This window comes from Ranitomeya imitator, chromosome 7, assembly GCF_032444005.1.
Source record: "Ranitomeya imitator isolate aRanImi1 chromosome 7, aRanImi1.pri, whole genome shotgun sequence".
Classification (NCBI taxonomy): domain Eukaryota; kingdom Metazoa; phylum Chordata; class Amphibia; order Anura; family Dendrobatidae; genus Ranitomeya; species Ranitomeya imitator.
In genome coordinates, this window is record NC_091288.1 from 109,128,051 (window position 1) to 109,146,458 (window position 18,408).

An 18,408-nucleotide genomic window follows, 5' to 3' on the forward strand; every position below is an offset into this window, starting at 1 on the left:
CGGGGTCACTCTGGGTCACATTTGGTGGGCGGGGACACTCTGGGTCACATTTGGTGGGCGGGGTCACTCTGGGTCACATTTGGTGGGCGGGGTCACTCTGGGTCACATTTGGTGGGCGGGGTCACTCTGGGTCACATTTGGTGGGCGGGGTCACTCTGGGTCACATTTGGTGGGCGGGGTCACTCTGGGTCCGATTTGGTGGGCGGGGTCACTCTGGGTCCGATTTGGTGGGCGGGGTCACTCTGGGTCACATTTGGTGGGCGGGGTCACTCTGGGTCACATTTGGTGGGCGGGGTCACTCTGGGTCACATTTGGTGGGCGGGGTCACTCTGGGTCACATTTGGTGGGCGGGGTCACTCTGGGTCACATTTGGTGGGCGGGGTCACTCTGGGTCACATTTGGTGGGCGGGGTCACTCTGGGTCCGATTTGGCGGGCGGGGCCACTCGGGGTCCGATTTGGTGGGCGGGGCCACTCGGGGTCCGATTTGGTGGGCGGGGCCACTCGGGTCCGATTTGGTGGGCTGCGCACCTCAGGTGCCAATTTGGTGCGCGGGTCACTTTAAGAGCTGATATTATCTGGCAAAACTGTGTCCTGGTGGGGTCATGTAGAGTTCGTAGGCGTTGGCATAGTAACTGGGTCTGACTGCACATCGCAATGAGCTAATCAGCCAGGTGGCAGTTGGCAGTTATTTTGAAATTGCCTCAGAAATCAGCCATTATCCCTTATTGTTGGAACAATTTCCCATTGAAATGCATTGAGACGAAATTTTCAAACGCCAATTGCGCCAAAACTACAAATCCGATCGACACGAAAAATACTTAGCACACCTGCCAGGAACGCTGGCTTCGAAATGACACCTCACTGGAGTCTGTGCGTGCAGCGGTTCGGGCCGCATTAATTGCGGACTGAATAATAATAAGAAGAATAAGTTGACTACGGTGGAATAACAATATAGTGCTTTGTCCCAAAGCACTATAATAAGAACTAGATGGGTATTTCCTGAAGGAACTACAGATAGTGCTTTGTAATGGTGCCCGGGCTGCCCCTGCAAGACTTTCACACTTGGGTGCCCCTCAGGCGCTGGTTTGGTGGGCGGGGCCCCTCAGGGGATGATTTGGTGGGCGGGGCCACTCTGTGTCCGATTTGGTAGACGGGACCACTCTGGGTCCGATTTGGTGGGCGGGGCCACTCTGGGTCAGATTTGGTGGGCGGGGCCACTCTGGGTCAGATTTGGTGGGCAGAGCACCTCTGGGTCAGATTTGGTGGGCAGGGCACCTCTGGGTCAGATTTGGTGGGCGGGGCACCTCTGGGTCACATTTGTTGGGCGGTCTCACTCTGGGTCACATTTGGTGGGCGGGGTCACTTTGGGTCACATTTGGTGGGCGGAGTCACTCTGGGTCCGATTTGGTGGGCGGGGTCACTCTTGGTCCGATTTGGTGGGCGGGGTCACTCTGGGTCACATTTGGTGGGCGGGGTCACTCTGGGTCACATTTGGTGGGCGGGGTCACTCTGGGTCACATTTGGTGGGCGGGGTCACTCTGGGTCACATTTGGTGGGCGGGGTCACTCTGGGTCCGATTTGGTGGGCGGGGTCACTCTGGGTCACATTTGGTGGGCGGGGTCACTCTGGGTCAAATTTGGTGGGCGGGGTCACTCTGGGTCACATTTGGTGGGCGGGGTCACTCTGGGTCACATTTGGTGGACGGGGTCACTCTGGGTCACATTTGGTGGGCGGGGTCACTCTGGGTCACATTTGGTGGGCGGGGTCACTCTGGGTCACATTTGGTGGGCGGGGTCACTCTGGGTCACATTTGGTGGGCGAGGTCACTCTGGGTCACATTTGGTGGGCGGGGTCAGTCTGGGTCACATTTGGTGGGCGGGGTCAGTCTGGGTCCGATTTGGTGGGCGGGGTCACTCTGGGTCCGATTTGATGGGCGGGGTCACTCTGGGTCACATTTGGTGGGCGGGGTCACTCTGGGTCACATTTGGTGGGCGGGGTCACTCTGGGTCACATTTGGTGGGCGGGGTCACTGAGTCACATTTGGTGGGCGGGGTCACTGAGTCACATTTGGTGGGCGGGGTCACTCTGGGTCCGATTTGGTGGGCGGGGTCACTCTGGGTCACATTTGGTGGGCGTGGTCACTCTGGGTCCGATTTGGTGGGCGGGGTCACTCTGGGTCACATTTGGTGGGCGGGGTCACTCTGGGTCACATTTGGTGGGCGGGGTCACTCTGGGTCACATTTTGTGGGCGGGGTCACTCTGGGTCACATTTGGTGTGCGGGGTCACTCTGCGTCACATTTGGTGGGCGGGGTCACTCTGGGTCACATTTGGTGGGCGGGGTCACTCTGGGTCACATTTGGTGGGCGGGGTCACTCTGGGTCACATTTGGTGGGCGGGGTCACTCTGGGTCACATTTGGTGGGCGGGGTCACTCTGGGTCACATTTGATGGGCGGGGTCTCTCTGGGTCACATTTGGAGGGCGGGGTCACTCTGGGTCCGATTTGGTGGCCGGGGTCACTCTGGGTCGGATTTGGTGTGCGGGTCACTTTAAGAGCTGATATTATCTGGCAAAACTGTGTCCTGGTGGGGTCATGTAGAGTTCGTAGGCGTTGGCATAGTAACTGGGTCTGACTTCGCATATCAATGAGCTAATCAGCCAGGTGGCAGTTGGGCTGATTTCTGAGGCAATTTCCAAATAACTGCCATTATAAGCTTATGGCAAGATTTCCCTATTGAAATGCATTGAGACAACATTTTCAAACGCAAATTGCGCCAAAACTACAAATCCGATCGACACGAAAAATACTTAGCACACCTCACAGGAACGCTGGCTTCGAAATGACACCTCACTGGAGTCTGTGCGTGCAGCGGTTCGGGCCGCATTAATTGCGGACTGAATAATAATAAGAAGAAGAATAAGTTGTCTACGGGGGAATAACAATATAGTGCTTTTTACAAAAGCACTATAACTAGATGGGTATTTCCTGAAGGAACTACAGATAGTGCTTTGGAATGGTGCCCGGGCTGCCCCTGCAAGACTTTCACAGTTGGGTGCCCCTCAGGTGCTGATTTGGTGGGCGGGGCCACTCTGGGTCCGATTTGGTGGGCGGGGCCACTCTGGGTCGATTTGGTGGGCGGGGTCACTCTGGGTCTGATTTGGTGGGCGGGGTCACTCTGGGTCCGATTTGGTGGGCGGGGTCACTCTGGATCCGATTTGGTGGGCGGGGTCACTCTGGATCCGATTTGGTGGGCTGGGTTACTCTGGGTCACATTTGGTGGGCGGGGTCACTCTGGGTCACATTTGGTGGGCGGGGTCACTCTGGGTCACATTTGGTGGGCGGGGTAACTCTGGGTCACATTTGGTGGGCGGGGACACTCTGGGTCACATTTGGTGGGCGGGGTCACTCTGGGTCCGATTTGGTGGGCGGGGTCACTCTGGGTCCGATTTGGTGGGCGGGGTCACTCTGGGTCGATTTGGTGGGCGGGGTCACTCTGGGTCCGATTTGGTGGGCGGGGTCACTCTGGGTCCGATTTGGTGGGCGGGGTCACTCTGGGTCCGATTTGGTGGGCGGGGTCACTCTGGGTCACATTTGGTGGGCGGGGCCCCTCAGGGGATGATTTGGTGGGCGGGGCCACTCTGTGTCCGATTTGGTAGACGGGACCACTCTGGGTCCGATTTGGTGGGCGGGGCCACTCTGGGTCAGATTTGGTGGGCGGGGTCACTCTGGGTCACATTTGGTGGGCGGGGTCACTCTGGGTCACATTTGGTGGGCGGGGTCACTCTGGGTCACATTTAGTGGGCGGGGTCACTCTGGGTCACATTTGGTGGGCGGGGTCACTCTGGGTCACATTTGGTGGGCGGGGTCACTCTGGGTCACATTTGGTGGGCGGGGTCACTCTGGGTCACATTTGGTGGGCGGGGTCACTCTGGGTCACTTTTGGTGGGCGGGGTCACTCTGGGTCACATTTGGTGGGCGGGGTCACTCTGGGTCACATTTGGTGGGCGGGGTCACTCTGAGTCACATTTGGTGGGCGGGGTCACTCTGGGTCACATTTGGTGGGCGGGGTAACTCTGGGTCCGATTTGGTGGGCGGGGTCACTCTGGGTCCGATTTGGTGGGCGGGGTCACTCTGGGTCCGATTTGGTGGGCGGGGCACCTCTGGGTCCGATTTGGTGGGCGGGGCCACTCGCGGTCCGATTTAGTGGGCGGGGCCACTCGGGGTCACATTTGGTGGGCGGGGTCACATTTGGTGGGCGGGGTCACATTTGGTGGGCGGGGTTATTTTGGGTCACATTTGGTGGGCGGTGTCACTCTGGGTCACCTTTGGTGGGCGGGGTCACTCTGGGTCACATTTGGTGGGCGGGGTCACTGGGTCACATTTGGTGGGCGGGGTCACTCTGGGTCACATTTGGTGGGCGGGGTCACTCTGGGTCACATTTGGTGAGCGGGGTCACTCTGGGTCACATTTGGTGGGCGGGGTCACTCTGGGTCACATTTGGTGGGCGGGGTCACTCTGGGTCACATTTGGTGGGCGGGGTCACTCTGGGTCACATTTGGTGGGCGGGGTCACTCTGAGTCACATTTGGTGGGCGGGGTCACTCTGGGTCACATTTGGTGGGCGGGGTCACTCTGGGTCACATTTGGTGGGCGGGGTCACTCTGGGTCACATTTGGTGGGCGGGGTCACTCTGGGTCACATTTGGTGGGCGGGGTCACTCTGGGTCACATTTGGTGGGCGGGGTCACTCTAGGTCACATTTGGTGGGCGGGGTCACTCTGGGTCACATTTGGTGGGCGGGGTCACTCTGGGTCACATTTGGTGGGCGGGGTCACTCTGGGTCACATTTGGTGGGCGGGGTCACTCTGGGTCACATTTGGTGGGCGGGGTCACTCTGGGTCACATTTGGTGGGCGGGGTCACTCTGGGTCACATTTGGTGGGCGGGGTCACATTTGGTGGGCGGGTCACTTTGGGTCACATTTGGTGGGCGGGGTCACTCTGGGTCACATTTGGTGGGCGGGGTCACTCTGGGTCACATTTGGTGGGCGGGGCCACTCTAGGTCACATTTGGTGGGCGGGGTCACTCTTGGTCACATTTGGTGGGCGGGGTCACATTTGGTGGGCGGGGTCACTCTGGGTCACATTTGGTGGGCGGGGTCACATTTGGTGGGCGGGGTCACTCTAGGTCACATTTGGTGGGCGGGGTCACTCTGGGTCACATTTGGTGGGCGGGGTCACTCTGGGTCACATTTGGTGGGCGGGGTCACTCTGGGTCACATTTGGTGGGCGGGGTCACTCTGGGTCACATTTGGTGGGCGGGGTCACTCTGGGTCACATTTGGTGGGCGGGGTCACTCTGGGTCACATTTGGTGGGCGGGGTCACATTTGGTGGGCGGGGTCACTTTGGGTCACATTTGGTGGGCGGGGTCACTCTGGGTCACATTTGGTGGGCGGGGTCACTCTGGGTCACATTTGGTGGGCGGGGCCACTCTAGGTCCGATTTGGTGGGCGGGGTCACTCTGGGTCACATTTGGTGGGCGGGGTCACTCTGGGTCACATTTGGTGGGCGGGTTCACTCTGGGTCACATTTGGTGGGCGGGGTCACTCTGGGTCACATTTGGTGGGCGGGGTCACATTTGGTGGGCGGGGTCACTCTGGGTCACATTTGGTGGGCGGGGTCACTCTGGGTCACATTTGGTGGGCGGGGTCACTCTGGGTCACATTTGGTGGGCGGGGTCACTCTGGGTCACATTTGGTGGGCGGGGTCACTCTGGGTCACATTTGGTGGGCGGGGTCACTCTGGGTCACATTTGGTGGGCGGGGTCACTCTGGGTCACATTTGGTGGGCGGGGTCACTCTGGGTCACATTTGGTGGGCGAGATCACTCTGGGCCACATTTGGTGGGCGGGGTCACTCTTGGTCACATTTGGTGGGCGGGGTCACTCTGGGTCACATTTGGTGGGCGGGGTCACATTTGGTGGGCGGGGTCACATTTTGTGGGCGGGGTCACTCTGGGTCACATTTGGTGGGCGGGGTCACTCTGGGTCACATTTTGTGGGCGGGGTCACTCTGGGTCACATTTGGTGGGCGGGGTCACATTTGGTGGGCGGGGTCACTCTGGGTCACATTTGGTGGGCGGGGTCACTCTGGGTCACATTTGGTGGGCGGGGTCACTCTGAGTCACATTTGGTGGGCGGGGTCACTCTGGGTCACATTTGGTGGGCGGGGTCACTCTGGGTCCGATTTGGTGGGCGGGGTCACTCTGGGTCCGATTTGGTGGGCGGGGTCACTCTGGGTCCGATTTGGTGGGCGGGGCACCTCTGGGTCTGATTTGGTGGGCGGGGCCACTCGCGGTCCGATTTAGTGGGCGGGGCCACTCGGGGTCACATTTGGTGGGCGGGGTCACATTTGGTGGGCGGGGTCACATTTGGTGGGCGGGGTCACTCTGGGTCACATTTGGTGGGCGGGGTCACTCTGGGTCACATTTGGTGGGCGGGGTCATTTTGGGTCACATTTGGTGGGCGGGGTCACTCTGGGTCACCTTTGGTGGGCGGGGTCACTCTGGGTCACATTTGGTGGGCGGGGTCACTCTGGGTCACATTTGGTGGGCGGGGTCACTCTGGGTCACATTTGGTGGGCAGGGTCACTCTGGGTCACATTTGGTGAGCGGGGTCACTCTGGGTCACATTTGGTGGGCGGGGTCACTCTGGGTCACATTTGGTGGGCGGGGTCACTCTGGGTCACATTTGGTGGGCGGGGTCACTCTGGGTCACATTTTGTGGGCGGGGTCACTCTGGGTCACATTTGGTGGGCGGGGTCACTCTAGGTCACATTTGGTGGGCGGGGTCACTCTGGGTCACATTTGGTGGGCGGGGTCACTCTGGGTCACATTTGGTGGGCGGGGTCACTCTGGGTCACATTTGGTGGGCGGGGTCACTCTGGGTCACATTTGGTGGGCGGGGTCACTCTGGGTCACATTTGGTGGGCGGGGTCACTCTGGGTCACATTTGGTGGGCGGGGTCACATTTGGTGGGCGGGGTCACTTTGGGTCACATTTGGTGGGCGGGGTCACTCTGGGTCACATTTGGTGGGCGGGGTCACTCTGGGTCACATTTGGTGGGCGGGGTCACTCTGGGTCACATTTGGTGGGCGGGGTCACTCTGGGTCACATTTGGTGGGCGGGGTCACTCTGGGTCACATTTGGTGGGCGGGGTCACTCTGGGTCACATTTGGTGGGCGGGGCCACTCTAGGTCCGATTTGGTGGGCGGGGTCACTCTGGGTCACATTTGGTGGGCGGGGTCACTCTGGGTCACATTTGGTGGGCGGGGTCACTCTGGGTCACATTTGGTGGGCGGGGTCACATTTGGTGGGCGGGGTCACTCTGGGTCACATTTGGTGGGCGGGGTCACTCTGGGTCACATTTGGTGGGCGGGGTCACTCTGGGTCACATTTGGTGGGCGGGGTCACTCTGGGTCACATTTGGTGGGCGGGGTCACTCTGGGTCACATTTGGTGGGCGGGGTCACTCTGGGTCACATTTGGTGGGCGGGGTCACTCTGGGTCACATTTGGTGGGCGGGGTCACTCTGGGTCACATTTGGTGGGCGGGGTCACTCTGGGTCACATTTGGTGGGCGAGATCACTCTGGGTCACATTTGGTGGGCGGGGTCACTCTGGGTCACATTTGGTGGGCGGGGTCACTCTGGGTCCGATTTGGTGGGCGGGGTCACATTTGGTGGGCGGGGTCACATTTGGTGGGCGGGGTCACTCTGGGTCACATTTGGTGGGCGGGGTCACTCTGGGTCACATTTGGTGGGCGGGGTCACTCTGGGTCACATTTGGTGGGCGGGGTCACTCTGGGTCACATTTGGTGGGCGGGGTCACTCTGGGTCACATTTGGTGGGCGGGGTCACTCTGGGTCACATTTGGTGGGCGGGGTCACTCTGGGTCACATTTGGTGGGCGGGGTCACTCTGGGTCACATTTGGTGGGCGGGGTCACTCTGGGTCACATTTGGTGGGCGGGGTCACTCTGGGTCACATTTGGTGGGCGGGGTCACTCTGGGTCACATTTGGTGGGCGGGGTCACTCTGGGTCACATTTGGTGGGCGGGGTCACTCTGGGTCACATTTGGTGGGCGGGGTCACTCTGGGTCACATTTGGTGGGCGGGGTCACTCTGGGTCACATTTGGTGGGCGGGGTCACTCTGTGTCCGATTTGGCGGGCGGGGCCACTCGGGGTCCGATTTGGTGGGCGGGGCCACTCGGGTCCGATTTGGTGGGCTGCGCACCTCAGGTGCCAATTTGGTGCGCGGGTCACTTTAAGAGCTGATATTATCTGGCAAAACTGTGTCCTGGTGGGGTCATGTAGAGTTCGTAGGCGTTGGCATAGTAACTGGGTCTGACTGCACATATCAATGAGCTAATCAGCCAGGTGGCAGTTGGCAGTTATTTTGAAATTGCCTCAGAAATCAGCCATTATCCCTTATTGTTGAAACAATTTCCCATTGAAATGCATTGAGACGAAATTTTCAAACGCCAATTGCGCCAAAACTACAAATCCGATCGACACGAAAAATACTTAGCACACCTGCCAGGAACGCTGGCTTCGAAATGACACCTCACTGGAGTCTGTGCGTGCAGCGGTTCGGGCCGCATTAATTGCGGACTGAATAATAAGAAGAAGAAGAATAAGTTGACTACGGTGGAATAACAATATAGTGCTTTGTCCCAAAGCACTATAATAAGTTGACGACGGTGGAATAACAATATAGTGCTTTGTTCCAAAGCACTATAACTAGATGGGTATTTCCTGAAGGAACTACAGATAGTGCTTTGGAATGGTGCCCGGGCTGCCCCTGCAAGACTTTCACACTTGTGTGCCCCTCAGGCACTGGTTTGGTAGTTGTAGCCATTCAGGGTTACACTTACTTTTCACCCACGGGACCTGGGGTGTACTTACTTTTCAAACCCGGGACCAGGGGTGCACTTACTTTTCACTCACAGGACCGGGGTGCACTTACTTTTCACACCCGGGACCGGGGGTGCACTTACTTTTCACCCACGGGACCGGGGGTGCACTTACTTTTCACCCACGGGACCGGTGGTGCACTTACTTTTCACCCACGGGACCGGGGGTGCACTTACTTTTCACCCACGGGACCGGGGGTGCACTTACTTTTCACACACGGGACCGGGGGTGCACTTACTTTTCACACACGGGACCGGGGGTGCACTTACTTTTCACCCAAGGGATTAGGGGTGCACTTACTTTTCAAACCCGGGAGCGGGGGTGCACTTACTTTTCACACACGGGACGAAAGGGTGTCATAGTCACTTTATTCTGATTTTTGACTTTGATAAATGATCATGTCCTAAAATGGATGCCATACATTTGCATAGCTGCCATCTTTGGAAGGTCAAGTTGTGGGTAATGGAAAGTTCGCCATTATTTCCTATGGGAAATTTTTTTTGAAAAAATGCAATTTTTAAAAAAACTACAAATCGGATCGACACGAAAAATACTTAGCACACCTCTCGTGGACGCTGGCTTCGAAATGACGCCTCAGTGGAGTCTGTGCGTGCAGCGGTTCGGGCCGCATTAATTGCGGAAAAAAACTGAATAAGTTTACCACGTTCGGATTACAATAATAATACTAGATGGGTATTTCCTGAAGGAACTACAGATAGTGCTTTGGAATGGTGCCTGGGCTGCCCCTGCAAGGCTTTCACACTTGAGTGCCCCTCAGCGCCCCTTTGGTGGGTGGGGCCCCTCAGGGTCCGATTTGGTGGGCAGGGTCACTCTGGGTCCGATTTGGTGGGCGGGGTCACTCTGGGTCCGATTTTTTTGGCGGGGTCACTCGGGGTCCGATTTGGTGGGTGGGGCCCCTCAGGGTCCGATTTGGTGGGCGGGGCCCCTTAGGGTCCGATTTGGTGGGCGGGGTCCCTCAGGGGCCGATTTGGTGGGCGGGGCCCCTCAGGGACCAATTTGGTGGGCGGGGCCCCTTAGGGTCCGATTTGGTGGGCGGGGCACCTCAGGATCCGATTTGGTGGGCGGGGTCACTCTGGGTCCGATTTGGTGGGCGGGGCCCCTGGGGGGTCCGATTTGGTGGGCGGAGCCACTCTGGGTCTGATTTGGTGGGCGGGGTCACTCTGGGTCCGATTTGGTGGGCGGGGCCACTCTGGGTCCGATTTGGTGGGCGGCGCACCTCAGGGTCCGATTTGGTCGGCGGGGCACCTCAGGGTCCGATTTGGTGGGCGGGGTCACTGTGTCCGATTTGGTGGGCGGGGTCACTCTGGGTACGATTTGGTGGGCGGGGTCACTCTGGGTCCGATATGGTGGGCAGGGCCCCTGGGGGTCCGATTTGGTGGGCGGAGCCACTCTGGGTTTGATTTGGTGGGCAGGGTCAATCTGGGTCCGATTTGGTGGGCGGGGTCACTCTGGGTCCGATTTGGTGGGCGGGGTCACTCTGGGTCTGATTTGGTGGGCGGGGTCACTCTGGGTCCGATTTGGTGGGCGGGGTCACTCTGGGTCCGATTTGGTGGGCGGGGTCACTCTGGGTCCGATTTGGTGGGCGGGGTCACTCGGGGTCCGATTTAGGGGGCGGGGCCACTCGGGGTCCGATTTGGGGGGCGGGGCCACTCGGGGTCCGATTTGGGGGCGGGGCCACTCGGTGCACTTACTTTTCACACATGGGATCGAGGGTGCACTTACTTTTCACACACGAGATGAGAGGGTGTCATAGTCACTTTATTCTGATGTTTGACTTTGATAAATTATCATGTCCTAAAATGGACACTGTACATTTGCATTGCTGCCATCTTTGGAAGGTCAAGTTGTGGGTAATGGAAAGTTCGCCATTATTTCCTATGGGAAATTTTTTTTTCTTAAATGCAATTTTTAAAAAAAACTACAAATCGGATCGACACAAAAAATACTTAGCACACCTCTCGTGGACGCTGGCTTCGAAATGACGCCTCACTGGAGTGTGTGCGTGCAGCGGTTCAGGCCGCATTAATTGCGGAAAAAAACTGAATAAGTTTACCACGTTCAGATTACAAAAATAATACTAGATGGGTATTTCCTGAAGGAACTACAGATAGTGCTTTGGAATGGTGCCCGTGCTGCCCCTGCAAGACTTTCACGCTTGGGTGCCCTTCAGGCGCCGATTTGGTAAGTGGGGCCCCTCAGGGTCCGATCTGGAGGTCGGGGCCCCTCAGGGTCCGATCTGGAGGTCGGGGCCCCTCAGGGTCCGATTTGGTGGTCGGGGCCCCTCAGGGTCCGATTTGGTGGTCGGGGCCCCTCAGGGTCCGATTTGGAGGTCGGGGCCCCTCAGGGTCCGATTTGGTGGTCGGGGCCCCTCAGGGTACGATTTGGTGGTCGGGGCCCCTCAGGGTCCGATTTGGTGGTCGGGGCCCCTAAGGGTCCGATTTGGTGGTCGGGGCCCCTCAGGGTACGATTTGGTGGTCGGGGCCCCTCAGGGTCCGATTTGGTGGTCGGGGCCCCTCAGGGTACGATTTGGTGGTCGGGGCCCCTCAGGGTCCGATTTGGTGGTCGGGGCCCCTCAGGGTCCGATTTGGTGGTCGGGGCCCCTCAGGGTCCGATTTGGTGGTCGGGGCCCCTCAGGGTCCGATTTGGTGGTCGGGGCCCCTCAGGGTCCGATTTGGTGGTCGGGGCCCCTCAGGGTCCGATTTGGTGGTCGGGGCCCCTCAGGGTCCGATTTGGTGGTCGGGGCCCCTCAGGGTCCGATTTGGTGGTCGGGGCCCCTCGGCCTCCGATTTGGTGGTCGGGGCCCCTCGGCCTCCGATTTGGTGGTCGGGGCCCCTCGGCCTCCGATTTGGAGGTCGGGGCCCCTCGGCCTCCGATTTGGAGGTCGGGGCCCCTCGGCCTCCGATTTGGTGGTCGGGGCCCCTCGGCCTCCGATTTGGTGGTCGGGGCCCCTCTGCCTCCGATTTGGAGGTCGGGGCCCCTCGGCCTCCGATTTGGTGGTCGGGGCCCCTCGGCCTCCGATTTGGAGGTCGGGGCCCCTCGGCCTCCGATTTGGTGGTCGGGGCCCCTCGGCCTCCGATTTGGTGGTCGGGGCCCCTCGGCCTTCGATGTGGTGGTCGGGGCCCCTCGGCCTCCTTTTTGGTGGGCTGGCACCTCAGGGTCCGATTTGGTGGACGGGTCACTTTAAGAGCTGATATTATCTGGCAAACTGTGTCCTGGTGGGGTCATGTAGAGTTCGTAGGCGTTGGCATAGTAACTGGGTCTGACTGCACATAGCAATGAGCTAATCAGCCAGGTGGCAGTTGGGCTGATTTCTGAGGCAATTTCAAAATAACTGCCATTATAAGCTTATGGCAAGATTTCCCTATTGAAATGCATTGAGACCAAATTTTCTAACGCAAATTGCGCCAAAACTACAAATCCGATCGACACGAAAAATACTTAGCACACCTCCCAGGAACGCTGGCTTCGAAATGACACCTCACTGGAGTTTGTGAGTGCAGCGGTTCGGGCCGCATTAATTGCGGACTGAATAATAATAAGAAGAAGAAGAAGTTGACTACGGTGGAATAACAATACAGTGCTTTGTTCCAAAGCACTATAACTAGATGGGTATTTCCTGAAGGAACTACAGATAGTGCTTTGGAATGGTGCCCGGGCTACCCCTGCAAGACTTTCACACTTGGGTGCCCTTCAGGTGCTGATTTGGTGGGCGGGGCCCCTCAGGGTCCAATTTGGTGGGCGGGACCCCTCAGGGTCCGATTTGGTGGACGGTGCCCCTCAGGGTCCGATTTGGTGGACGGGGTCCCTCAGGGTCCAATTTGGTGGACGGGGTCCCTCAGGGTCCGATTTGGTAGAAGGGGTCCCTCAGGGTCCGATTTGGTGGACGGGGCCCCACAGGGTCCGATTTGGTGGGCGGGGTCACTCTGGGTCCGATTTGGTGGGCGGGGTCACTCTGGGTCCGATTTGGTGGGCGGGGTCACTCTGGGTCCGATTTGGTGGGCGGGGTCACTCTGGGTCCGATTTGGTGGGCGGGGTCACTCTGGGTCTGATTTGGTGGGCGGGGTCACTCTGGGTCAGATTTGGTGGACGGGGGGTCCCTCAGGGTCCGATTTGGTGGACGGGGTGCCTCAGGGTCCGATTTGGTAGAAGGGGTCCCTCAGGGTCCGATTTGGTGGACGGGGCCCCACAGGGTCCGATTTGGTGGGCGGGGTCACTCTGGGTCCGATTTGGTGGGCGGGGTCACTCTGGGTCCGATTTGGTGGGCGGGGTCACTCTGGGTCCGATTTGGTGGGCGGGGTCACTCTGGGTCCGATTTGGTGGGCGGGGTCACTCTGGGTCCGTTTTGGTGGGCGGGGTCACTCTGGGTCCGATTTGGTGGGCGGGGGCACACTTACTTTTTCACACACGGGACCTGGGTGCACTTACTTTTCACCCACGGGACCAGGGGTGCACTTACTTTTCACAAACGGGATCGGGGTGCACTTACTTTTCACACACATGGGACCGGGGTGCACTTACTTTTCACACAAGGGACCGGGGGTGCACTTACTTTTCACACCAGGAACGGGGGTGCACTTACTTTTCACACACGGGACCAGGGGTGCACTTACTTTTCACTCACGGGACCGGGGGTGCACTTACTTTTCACCCACGGGACCGGGGGTGCACTTACTTTTCAACCACGGGACCGGGGGTGCACTTACTTTTCACACCCGGGACCAGGGATGCACTTACTTTTCACCCACGGGACCGAGGGTGCACTTACTTTTCACTTACGGGACCTGGGGTGCGCTTACTTTTCACACTCAGGACCGGGGGTGCACTTACTTTTCACACACGGGACTGGGGTGCACTTAATTTTCACCCACGGGACTGGGGGTGCACTTACTTTTCACAAACGGGATCGGGGTGCACTTACTTTTCACACAAGGGACTGGGGGTGCACTTACTTTTCACACACATGGGACCGGGGTGCACTTACTTTTCACACCAGGAACGGGGGTGCACTTACTTTTCACACACGGGACCGGGGGTGCACTGGGCACCTCAGGGTCAGATTTGGTGTGCGGGTCACTTTAAGAGCTGATATTATCTGGCAAAACTGTGTCCTGGTGGGGTCATGTAGAGTTCGTAGGCGTTGTCATAGTAACTGCATCTGACTGCACATAGCAGTGAGCTAATCAGCCAGGTGGCAGTTGGCAGTTAGTTTGAAATTGCCTCAGAAATCAGCCCATTATAAGCTTATAGGAAAATTTACCCATAGAGAAATTGCATTCCAAACAGGGGAAAAACGCAAATTGCGCCAAAACTACAAATCCGATCGACACGAAAAATACTTAGCACACCTCTTGGGAACGCTGGCTTCGAAATGACACCTCACTGGAGTCTGTGCGTGCAGCGGTTCGGGCCGCATTAATCGCGGACTGAATAATAATAATAATAATAATAATAAGTTGTCTACGGGGGAATAACAATATAGTGCTTTTTACAAAAGCACTATAACTAGATGGGTATTTCCTGAAGGAACTACAGATAGTGCTTTGGAATGGTGCCCGGGCTGCCCCTGCAAGACTTTCACACTTGGGTGCCCCTCAGGTGCTGGTTTGGTAGTTGTAGCCCCTCAGGGTTGAGGATTTGGGGGGCGGGGCCACTCGGAGTCCGATTTGGTGGTCAAGGCCGCTCGGGGGCCGATATGGTATGCGGGGCCGCTCGGGTCCGATTTGGTGGACAGGGCCCCTGGGGGTCCAATTTGGCGGGCGGAGCCCCTCGGGGTCCGATTTGGTGGGCGGGGTCACTGAATCTGATTTGGTGGGCGGAGCCACTCTGGGTCCGATTTGGTGGGTGGGGCACCTCAGGGTCCAATTTGGTGGGCGGGGTCACTCTGGGTCCGATTTGGTGGGCGGGGTTACTCTGGGTCCGAATTTGTGGGCGGGGTCACTCTGGGTCCGATTTGGTGGGCGGTGTCACTCGAGGTCCGATTTGGTGGGCGGGGCCACTCGGCGTACGATTTGGTGGGCAGGGCCACTTGGGGTTGATTTGGTGGGTGGGGCCACTCGGTGCACTTACTTTTCACACAAGGGATCGGGGGTGCACTTACTTTTCACACACGGGATGAGAGGGTGTCATAGTAACTTTATTCTGATGTTTGAGTTTGATAAATGATCATGTCCTAAAATGGACACCATACATTTCCATAGCTGCCATCTTTGGAAGGTCAAGTTGGGGGTAATGGAAAGTTCGCCATTATTTCCTATGGGAAACTTTTTTTTTTTTAAATGCAATTTAAAAAAAACTACAAATCGGATCGACACGAAAAATACTTAGCACACCTCTCGTGGACGCTGGCTTCGAAATGACGCCTCACTGGAGACTGTGCGTGCAGCGGTTCGGGCCGCATTAATTGCGGAAAAAAGCCTAATAATAAGAAGTTAACCACGTTCGGATTATAATAATAATACTAGATGGGTATTTCCTGAAGGAACTACAGATAGTGCTTTGTAATGGTGCCCGGGCTGCCCCTGCAAGACTTTCACACTTGGGTGCCCCTCAGGCGCTGGTTTGGTGGGCGGGGCCCCTCAGGGGATGATTTGGTGGGCGGGGCCACTCTGTGTCCGATTTGGTAGACGGGACCACTCTGGGTCCGATTTGGTGGGTGGGGCCACTCTGGGTCAGATTTGGTGGGCGGGGCCACTCTGGGTCAGATTTGGTGGGCGGGGCCACTCTGGGTCAGATTTGGTGGGCGGGGCCACTCTGGGTCAGATTTGGTGGGCAGAGCACCTCTGGGTCAGATTTGGTGGGCAGGGCACCTCGGTCAGATTTGGTGGGCGGGGTCACTCTGGGTCACATTTGGTGGGCGGGGTCAATCTGGGTCACATTTGGTGGGCGGGGTCACTCTGGGTCACATTTGGTGGGCGGGGTCACTCTGGGTCACATTTGGTGGGCGGGGTCACTCTGGGTCACATTTGGTGGGCGGGGTCACTCTGGGTCACATTTGGTGGGCGGGGTCACTCTGGGTCACATTTGGTGGGCGGGGTCACTCTGGGTCCGATTTGGTGGGCGGGGTCACTCTGGGTCACATTTGGTGGGCGGGGTCACTCTGGGTCACATTTGGTGGGCGGGGTCACTCTGGGTCACATTTGGTGGGCGGGGTCACTCTGGGTCACATTTGGTGGGCGGGGTCACTCTGGGTCACATTTGGTGGGCGGGGTCACTCTGGGTCACATTTGGTGGGCGGGGTCACTCTGGGTCACATTTGGTGGGCGGGGTCACTCTGGGTCACATTTGGTGGGCGGGGTCACTCTGGGTCACATTTGGTGGGCGGGGTCACTCTGGGTCACATTTGGTGGGCGGGGTCACTCTGGGTCACATTTGGTGGGCGGGGTCACTCTGGGTCACATTTGGTGGGCGGGGTCACTCTGGGTCACATTTGGTGGGCGGGGTCACTCTGGGTCACATTTGGTGGGCGGGGTCACTCTGGGTCACATTTGGTGGGCGGGGTCACTCTGGGTCACATTTGGTGGGCGGGGTCACTCTGGGTCACATTTGGTGGGCGGGGTCACTCTGGGTCCCATTTGGTGGGCGGGGTCACTCTGGGTCCGAGTTGGTGGGCGGGGTCACTCTGGGTCTGATTTGGTGGGCGGGGCACCTCTGGGTCCGATTTGGTGGGCGGGGCCACTCGCGGTCCGATTTGGTGGGCGGGGCCACTCGGGGTCACATTTGGTGGGCGGGGTCACATTTGGTGGGCGGGGTCACTCTGGGTCACATTTGGTGGGCGGGGTCACTCTGGGTCACATTTGGTGGGCGGGGTCATTCTGGGTCACATTTGGTGGGCGGGGTCACTCTGGGTCACATTTGGTGGGCGGGGTCACTCTGGGTCACATTTGGTGGGCGGGGTCACTCTGGGTCACATTTGGTGGGCGGGGTCACTCTGGGTCACATTTGGTGGGCGGGGTCACTCTGGGTCACATTTGGTGGGCGGGGTCACTCTGGGTCACATTTGGTGGGCGGGGTCACTCTGGGTCACATTTGGTGGGCGGGGTCACTCTGGGTCACATTTGGTGGGCGGGGTCACTCTGGGTCACATTTGGTGGGCGGGGTCACTCTGGGTCACATTTGGTGGGCGGGGTCACTCTGGGTCACATTTGGTGTGCGGGTCACTTTAAGAGCTGATATTATCTGGCAAAACTGTGTCCTGGTGGGGTCATGTAGAGTTCGTAGGCGTCGGCATAGTAACTGGGTCTGACTTCGCATATCAATGAGCTGATCAGCCAGGTGGCAGTTGGCAGTTATTTTGAAATTGCCTCAGAAATCAGCCATTTCCCCATTGAAATGCATTGTGACAACATTTTCAAACGCCAATTGCGCCAAAACTACAAATCCGATCGACACGAAAAATACTTAGCACACCTGCCAGGAACGCAAGCTTCGAAATGACACCTCACTGGAGTCTGTGCGTGCAGCGGTTCGGGCCGCATTAATTGCGGACTGAATAATAATAATAATAATAAGTTGTCTACGGTGGAATAACAATATAGTGCTTTTTACAAAAGCACTATAATAATAAGTTGTCTACGGTGGAATAACAATATAGTGCTTTTTACAAAAGCACTATAACTAGATGGGTATTTCCTGAAGGAACTACCCCTGCAAGACTTTCACACTTGGGTGCCCTTCAGGTGCTGATTTGGTGGGCGGGGCCCCTCAGGGTCCGATTTGGTGGGCGGGGCACCTCAGGGTCCGATTTGGTGGTCGGGGCCCCTCAGGGTCCGATTTGTTGGGCGGGGTTCCTCATGGTCCGATTTGGTGGGCAGGGTAACTCTGGGTCCGATTTGGTGGGCGGGGTCACTCTGGGTCCGATTTGGTGGGGGGGGGTCACTCTGGGTCCGATTTGGTGGGCGGGGTCACTCTGGGTCCGATTTGGTGGGCGGGGTCACTCTGGGTCCGATTTGGTGGGCGGGGTCACTCTGGGTCCGATTTGGTGGACGGGGTCACTCTGGGTCCGATTTGGTGGGCGGGGTCACTCTGGGTCCGATTTGGTGGGCGGGGTCACTCTGGGTCCGATTTGGTGGGCGGGGTCACTCAGGGTCCGATTTGGTGGGCGGGGTCCCTCAGGGTCCGATTTGTTGGGCGGGGTTCCTCATGGTCCGATTTGGTGGGCAGGGTAACTCTGGGTCCGATTTGGTGGGCGGGGTCACTCTGGGTCCGATTTGGTGGGGGGGGTCACTCTGGGTCCGATTTGGTGGGCGGGGTCACTCTGGGTCCGATTTGGTGGGCGGGGTCACTCTGGGTCCGATTTGGTGGGCGGGGTCACTCTGGTTCCGATTTGGTGGGCGGGGTCACTCTGGGTCCGATTTGGTGGGCGGGGTCACTCTGGGTCCGATTTGGTGGGCGGGGTCACTCTGGGTCCGATTTGGTGGGCGG